Source organism: Oncorhynchus mykiss, chromosome 12, assembly GCF_013265735.2.
Source record: "Oncorhynchus mykiss isolate Arlee chromosome 12, USDA_OmykA_1.1, whole genome shotgun sequence".
Taxonomy (NCBI): domain Eukaryota; kingdom Metazoa; phylum Chordata; class Actinopteri; order Salmoniformes; family Salmonidae; genus Oncorhynchus; species Oncorhynchus mykiss.
Window position 1 is genome coordinate 84,812,845 of NC_048576.1, and position 9,004 is coordinate 84,821,848.

Sequence of the window (9,004 nt, forward strand, 5' to 3'; positions counted from 1 at the left end):
AGGTGAATCCAGGCCCTGCGGTGCCTAGCTCCACTCTTATTCCCCAGGCGCTCTCTTTTGATGACTTCTGTAACCGTAATAGCCTTGGTTTCATGCATATTAACATTAGAAGCCTCCTCCCTAAGTTTGTTTTATTCAATGCTTTAGCAAACTCTGCCAACCCGGATGTTCTAGCCGTGTCTGAATCCTGGCTCAGGAAGACCACCAAAAATTCTAACTACAACATTTTCAGACAAGATAGAAGGGCCAAAGGGGGCGATATTGCAATCTACTGCAAATATCTGTCCTACTATCCAGGTCTGTACCCAAACAATTTAAAAATCCACCTCTCTAAAAACAAGTCTCTCACCGTTGCCGCTTGCTATAGACCACCCTCTGCCCCCAGCTGTGCTCTGGACACCATATGTGAACTGATTGCCCCCAATCTATCTTCAGAGCTCGTGCTGCTAGGTGACCTAAACTGGAACATGCTTAACACCCCAGCCATCCTACAATCTAAGATTGATGCCCTCAATCTCACACAAATTATCAATGAACCTACCAGGTACCACCCCAAAGCCGTAAACACGAGCACCCTCATAGATATCATCCTAACCAACTTGCCCTCTAAATACACCTCTGCTGTTTTCAACCAAGATCTCAGTGATCACTGCCTCATTGCCTGCATCCGTAATCGGTTAGCGGTCAAACAACCTCCACTCATCACTGTCAAACGCTCCCTGAAACACTTCAGCGAACAGGCCTTTCTAATCGACCGGGGTATCCTGGAAGGATATTGATCTCATTCCGTCAGTAGAGGATGCCTTTTTTTTTTAATGCCTTCCTCACCATCTGAAATAAGCATGGCCCATTCAAGAAATGTAGAACCAGGAACAGATATAGCCCTTGGTTCTCTCCAGACCTGACTGCCCTTCACCAACACAAAAACATCCTATGGCGTTCTGCAGTAGCATCGAATAGGGCCCGTCATATGCAACTTATCAGGGAAGCTAGAAACCAATATACACAGGCAGTTAGAAAAGCCAAGGCTAGCTTTTTCAAGCAGAAATTTGCTTCCTGCGACACAAACTCAAAAAAGTTCAGGGACACTGTAAAGTCCATGGAGAATAAGAACACCTCCTTCCAGCTGCCCACTGCACTAAAGATAGGAAACACTGTCACCACCGATAAATCCACTATAATTGAGAATTTCAATGAGCATTTTTCTACGGCTGGCCATGCTTTCCACCTGGCTACCCTACCCCGGTCAACAGCACTGGACCCCCCACAGCAACTCATCCAAGCCTTCCCCATTTCTCCTTCTCCCAAATCCAGTCAGCTGATGTTCTGAAAGAGCTGCAAAATCTGGACCCTTACAAATCAGCCGGGCTAGACAATCTGGACCCTTTCTTTCTAAAGTTATCTGCCGAAATTGTTGCCACCCCTATTACTAGCCTGTACAACCTCTCTTTCGTGTCGTCTGAGATTCCCAAAGATTGGAAAGCAGCTGCGGTCATCCCCCTCTTCAAAGGGGGGGACACTCGACCCAAACTGCTACAGACCTATATCTAGCCAACCCTGCCTTTCTAAGGTCTTCGAAAGCCAAGTCAACAAACAGATTACCGACCATTTTGAATCCCACCATACCTTCTCCGCTATGCAATCTGGTTTCAGAGCTGGTCATTGGTGCACCTCAGCCACGTTCAAGGTCCTAAACGATATCTTAACCGCCATCGATAAGAAACAATACTGTGCAGCCGTAGTCATTGACCTGGCCAAGGCTTTCGACTCTGTCAATCACCACATCCTCATTGGCAGACTCGATAGCCTTGGTTTCTCAAATGATTGCCTCGCCTGGTTCACCAACTACTTCTCTGATAGAGTTCAGTGTGTCAAATTGGAGGGCCTGTTGTCCGGGCCTCTGGCAGTCTCTATGGGGGTGCCACAGGGTTCAATTGTTGGACCGACTCTCTTCTCTGTATGCATCAATGATGTCGCTCTTGCTGCTGGTGAGTCTCTGATCCACCTCTGTGCAGATGACACCATTCTGTATACTTCTGGCCCTTCTTTGGACACTGTGTTAACAAACCTTCAGATGAGCTTCAATGCCATACAACTCTCCTTCCGTGGCCTCCAATTGCTCTTAAATACAAGTAAAACTAAATGCATGCTCTTCAACCGATCGCTGCCTGCACCTGCCCGCCTGTCCAAAATCACTACTCTGGACGGTTCTGACTTAGAATATGTGGACAACTACAAATACCTAGGTGTCTGGTTAGACTGTAAACTCTCCTTCCAGACTTATCAAACATCTCCAATCCAAAGTTAAATCTAGAATTGGCTTCCTATTTTGCAACAAAGCATCCTTCACTCATGCAGCCAAACATACCCTTGTAAAACTGACCATCCTACCGATCCTCGACTTCGGCGATGTCATTTACAAAATAGCCTCCAATACCCTACTCAATAAATTGGATGCAGTCTATCACAGTGCCATCCGTTTTGTCACCAAAGCCCCATATACTACCCACCACATGCGACCCGTACACTCTTGTTGGCTGGCCCTCGCTTCATACTCGTCGCCAAGCCCACTGGCTCCAGGTCATCTACAAGACCCTGCTAGATAAAGTCCCCCCTTATCGCAGCTCGCTGGTCACCGTAGCAGCACCCACCTGTAGCACGCGCTCCAGCAGGTATAACTCTCTGGTCACCCCCAAAACCAATTCTTCCTTTGGCCGCCTCTCCTTCCAGTTCTCTGCTGCCAATGACTGGAACAAACTACAAAAAAACTGGAAACACTTATCTCCCTCACTAGCTTCAAGCACCAGCTGTCAGAGCAGCTCACAGATTACTGCACCTGTACATAGCCCATCTATAATTTAGCCAACTACCTCTCCCCCTACTATATTTATTTATTTATTTTGCTCCTTTGCACCCCATTATTTCTATCTCTACCTTGCACATTCTTCCACTGCAAATCTACCATTCCAGTGTTTTTCTTGCTATATTGTATTTACTTCTCCACCATGGCCTTTTTTTTCCTTTACCTCCCTTATCTCACCTCATTTGCTCACATTGTATATAGACTTATTTTTCTATTGTATTATTGACTGTATGTTTGTTTTACTCCATGTGTAACTCTGTGTTGTTGTATGTGTCGAACTGCTTTGCTTTATCTTGGCCAGGTCGCAATTGTAAATGAGAACTTGTTCTCAACTTGCCTACCTGGTTAAATAAAGGTGAAATCTTCTTTTTTTTTTTAAACATATATCAGAAGGCCTTTGCTTAAGCGTATACCCAAATACAGTGGTGTTAGGAATCTCCTGGTTTACAGGCCACATCAGGCCTGCAAGTCACATTATACTGGCTTGAAAATGGATGTGTAATTCCTATTGGAATCCAGCCAGAGTTAGGACATCCAACAAGTGGAATTGTTAATCACCTGCAGCCTGCATTTAGAATGACTGCTAGGGTAGGGAAGGGTAATTTATCTTTGTGTAACATAAAATATATCAACCAATCAATGTATACTGAAAAAATAAATGCAACATTTAAAGTGTTGGTCCCATGTATCATAAACTGAAATGTAAGATCCCCGAAATATTCCATACTCACAAAAGAAAGCATATTTTCTCTCAAATTCTGAGCACAAATTTGTTTACATCCCTCTTAGTGAGCATTTCTCCCCTGCCAAGATATTCCATCCACCTGACAGGTGTGGCATACCAATAAGCTGATTAAATAGCATGATCATTACACAGGTGCACCTTATGCTGCGGACAACAAAAGGTCACTCTAAAAAGGTGCAGTTTTGTCACACAATACAAGGCCACAGATGTCCAAGTTTTGAGGGAGTGTACAATTGGCCTGCTGACTACAGGAATGTCCACCAGAGCTGTTGCCAGAAAATTGAATGTTCCTTTATCTACCATAAACATCCTCCAACGTAATTTTAGGGAATTTGGCAGTACACCCAACTGGCCTCATGTGTAATCATGCCATCCCAGGACCTACATGCCACTGGTGTAGATAGGAGTAGGCAGGAAGCAGTCAAAAGTTTAGAACTTCTGAATTTATTTAAGCATCATATATCAAATAGGCACAGGGCGAACCCAAAGTGCAAAATATAAAGTACTCAGGAAATGGTATTAGAGATTCCTCTCAGGAAAACAAGTAACAGCACAACAGAAGAATTTCGGCTCAAACCGTCTCAGGGAAGCTCATTTGCGTGCTCGTCATCCTCACCAGGGTCTTGACCTGACTGCAGTTCGGCATCGTAACTGACTTCAATGGACAAATGCTCGCCTTCGATGGCCACGGGCACACTGGAGAAGTGTTCTCTTCACGGATGAATCCCGGTTTCAGCTATACTGGGCAGATGGCAGACAGTGAGTATGGTGCCGTGTGGGCGAGTGGTTTGCTGATGTCAACGTTGTGAACGGAGTGCCTCATGGAGGCGGTGAGGTTATGGTATGGGCAGGCATAAGCTTCAGACGACGAACACAATTGCATTTTATCAATGGCAATTTGAATGCACAGAGATACTGTGATGAGATCCTGAGGCCCATTGTCGTGCCATTCATCCGGTGCCATCATCTCATGTTTCAGCGCCATTCATCCGGTGCCATCATCTCATGTTTCAGCGTGATAACGCACGGTCAAATGTCGCAAGGATCTATATTCTTTATTTTATGGCCTGCATACTCAGACATGTCACCCATTGAGCATGTTTTGGATGCTCTAGATCAACTTGTACTAAAGTATGTTCCAGTTCCCACCAATATCCAGAAACTTCGTACAGCCATTGAAGAGGAGTGGGACAACATTCCACAGGCCACAATCAATAGCCTGATCAACTTTATGCGATGGACATGTGTCGCACTGCATGAGTTAAATGGTGGTTGCACCAGATATTGACTGGTTTTCTGATCCAATCCCCTACCTTTTTTTAATGGTTTTTGTGACGAACAGATGCATATCTGTATTCCCAGTCATGTGAAATGCATAGATTAAGCCATAATGCATTTATTTTATTTGAGTGATGTCCTCAGTAAAATCTTTGAAATTGTTGCGTGTTGCTTTTATATTTTTTTTCAGTGTACATGCAAAAAACACAGATATCACATTCAAACAACTAATTCTGTCATCTCCCTGCAATAGAGCGAGCTGGGAAATATGATATGTTTCTATGTAGAACCCTTCATGTCTTCCAAATAATCATCAAAGAACCCTTTGTTCCAAAAACAGTTCTTAGGATGTTAAAGATTCTAGGTAGAACTCTTTGCTTTACAAACAATTGTCTTCCAAAAACAGTTGTTCTGATCAAAACGGTTCTTGGTAGAACCCTATCCCTCCGCAAAGAACCCTTTTCAAACTATTTTTCCAAAGTGTACAGTAACTAAATCATTATCAACTTTGTTGTCGGCTCCACCATTGTCATCATAACTATCCTCTACCCAGATTGCAGACCTCCACAATCAACCTGATACCTCTGGGGACTCATTCTTCTGGTGTTTCTGTTCATCCTCCCAATGGCACATGTTCAAAGTGGATGAAAAAAACAAAAAACAACGCTGCCTGTTAATTAAATCAAAATAACAAATACAATTAGAGTTACAACCCTTGATGACTCCATCTTAACTTTATTGTATCACATAAGGTAATTCAATAAATAGTCAAATAGACTAGAGACAGGTGTCCCTCAGTCAGGGCCAGCACTCGCTCTCTGTCGTTCTCGTGGTTCAAATCACACATTGGACTATTGCTAAATTATACACTTCTGCTAGTTATTAGTGCTTACATAGCCCATTTAAATCTCAACCAATGTCTAGTCTTTTTATTGAGGATGATCAGGCCTCACCAGAAAGTCAGAACAGAGGTCAGAGGTCATTCAACCCCATTCTGTGATTGTTTCTTTCCCTGTACCTCAAAAATTATTTAAAGATATTTCAAAAATGTCAAACATTTTGTGTATCAGGTTTACATTGGGTTTTAAATGACATTTTCTATCAAGAGAATTTACATGTGTGCAACCAAAACTCGGACAATAGATACTTCAGAACATTTAATTTGTGTGCACTTTAAGGTACATAATTTCTAACCTGTGAAAAACCCACTCAAACCAAAATAAAAGACCCCAAACAATAAATCAGTATTTTACACCATTAACAAACATTCATAACAGGTAAAATCAAACAAAATGGCCAAACCTTACTTAACTTGGGGCTCCTTCAACAGCCAACTTCGGGAACCTTTATACTAACTCCCAAGGCACCTGCCTCAGAAAGCATTTCAAAATGGAGAGATACAGAATCATTGATAAACACGTAAAAAAAAAACTTGGAAGTCCTGGAAGAAAGAAAATAAACATGTTCTTAGTTTGCAGATCTTAATCAGTCCTAAAAATTGATCAGTCCTAAAAATGCTTAATCTTAATCGAGATTACTGCATTTTGGGCAGGAAATCTTGATAAACCCATGCGTATACAGAATTATACTTCAGACACATCAGATGATACGGTGTCCCGTAAAGCTGGATAGACACCTTCTGAAGTAAACAATCTCAGCTCCTCTCTGTAATCTTAATCTTTTTGACCTGTTGCATTGACATAAAGGTCTGTACTAACTTTCCCTGGGACATAAACTATTCAAAATATGAAACCTAATCAAATTAAATTAATGTTTATGTGTCACGTGCGCCGAAAACAAGAGGTTACACCTTAGGTGTAGACCTGTTGTTTAACCCCAATTTTTGCCTAAAATGACATACCCAGATCTAACTGCCTGTAGCTCAGGCCCTGACGCAAGGATATGCATATTCTTGGTACCATTTGAAAGGAAACACTTTGAAATTTATGGAAATGTGATAGGAATGTGGTAGAATACAACACAATAGATCTGGTAAAAGATAATACAAAGAAAAACCAACCGTTCTTTTGTATTTTTTTGTACCATCATCTTTGAAATGCAAGAGAAAGGCCATGATGTATTATTCCAGCCCAGGTGCAATTTAAATTATGTTCACTAGTTGGCATCAGTGTATGTGCAAAGTTTGAGACTGATCCAATGAACCACTGCATTTCTGTTCAAAATGCTGTATCAAGACTGCCCAAATATGCCTAAATAGTTTATTAATATCCTTTCATGTTCAAATGTGTGCACTCTCCTCAAAAGATAGCATAATATTATTTCACTGTAATAGCTACTGTAAATTGGACAGTGCAGTTAGATTAACAAGACTTTAAGCTTTCTTAAAAAAGCTTTCATATAAAATATGTCCATGTCCAGGGATTTATTTTATTACTTACAATTTCATGCTAATCACATTAGCCTACATTAGCTCAACCGTCCCATGGGGGGACACTGATCCCGTAGAACAGCCACTCGCGACAAAATCCCCAGCTGAAATGCTATTGTCAGAATCCATAAATGAAATTGTGTAATGAAGCATTTGTGTAACTGTATGAAGCGAAGGTCTTAATAAGCCATGGTTTTACAAAAAAAATGAAGGGTTTGAAATTATGAAGTGTCTGGTTTTATGTGTTGATTTCCCTTACTTTGATAGAAGTATTGGACCTTTTGATAGAAGCTATAATATAATGCTTACCTTAAAATGTAATGATAATTATAACAGATTGAGTGATACAAGGAGGGAACGTGTTAAAAAATTGTATGTTTGTGCTTTTCTATTAACCAATTTCTGTGTTCTATGTTTGTGCTTTTCTAATAATCAATTTCTGTGTTCATGCAAGTGATTGATTGCAGTATCTGCAATTTGTCAGTACGCCCAGACCCTTGTTTTGAGAACAAAAGATATCTTAGTTTCAAGGTCTCAGCTTAGAGAGCTCGTGAGGTATTGGTCTGTCACGTGCATGACCCAGTATATGTCGGTCACATAAATGAAACAAACGTTAATGATGAATTAATTATGAATGATGAAAAAGCTAAATCATTCAAATATAACTTGTCTGTATATAAGAGAACTAACGGGACTGCCCCAGTAGAGCATGTGGGGGAGCATTGGGGGAGATGACAGGTAACAGTATAGGCCAGGGTTTCCCAAACTTGGTCCTCGGGACCACAAGGGGTGCATGTTTTGGTTTTTGCCCTAGCACTACACAACTTATTCCAATAATCAACAAATCATTGAGCTTTGATCATCAAATCAAATGTATTTATATAGCCCTTCTTACATCAGCTGATATCTCAAATTGATGTCCAGAAACTCAGCCTAAAACCCCAAACAGCAAGCAATGCAGGTGTAGAAGCACGATGGCTAGGAAAAACTTCCTCGAAAGGCCAAAACCTAGGAAGAAACCTAGAGAGGAACCAAGCTATGAGGGGTGGCCAGACCACTTCTGGCTGTGCCAGGTAGAGATTATAACAGAACATGGCCAAGATGTTCAAATGTTCATAAATGACCAGCATGGTCAAGTAATAATAATCACAGTATTTGTCGAGGGTGCAGCAAGTCAGCACCTCAGGAGTAAATGTCAGTTGGCTTTTCATAGCCGATCATTAGGAGTATCTCTACCGTTCCTGCTGTCTCTAGAGAGGTGAAAACAGCAGGTCTGGGTTCATGTAGCATGTCCGGTGAACAGGTCAGGGTTCCATAGCCGCAGGCAGAACAGTTTAAACTGGAGCAGCAGCACGGCCAGGTGGACTGGGGACAGCAAGGAGTCGTCATGCCAGGTAGTCCTGAGGCATGGTCCTAGGGCTCAGGTCCTCCGAGAGAGGACTGTTCACCTTCACACTCCTGGGCCAGACTACACTCAATCATATGACCCACTGAAGAGATGAGTCTTCAGTAAAGACTTAAAGGTTGAGACCGAGTCTGCGTCTCTCACATGGGTAGGCAGACCATTCCATAAAAATGGAGCTCTATAGGAGAAAGCCCTGCCTCCAGCTGTTTGCTTAGAAATTCTATGGACAATTAGGAGGCCTGCATCTTGTGACCGTAGCGTACGTGTAGGTATGTACGGCAGGACCAAATCATCTTTGATCATTTGCATCAGCTGTGTAGTGTT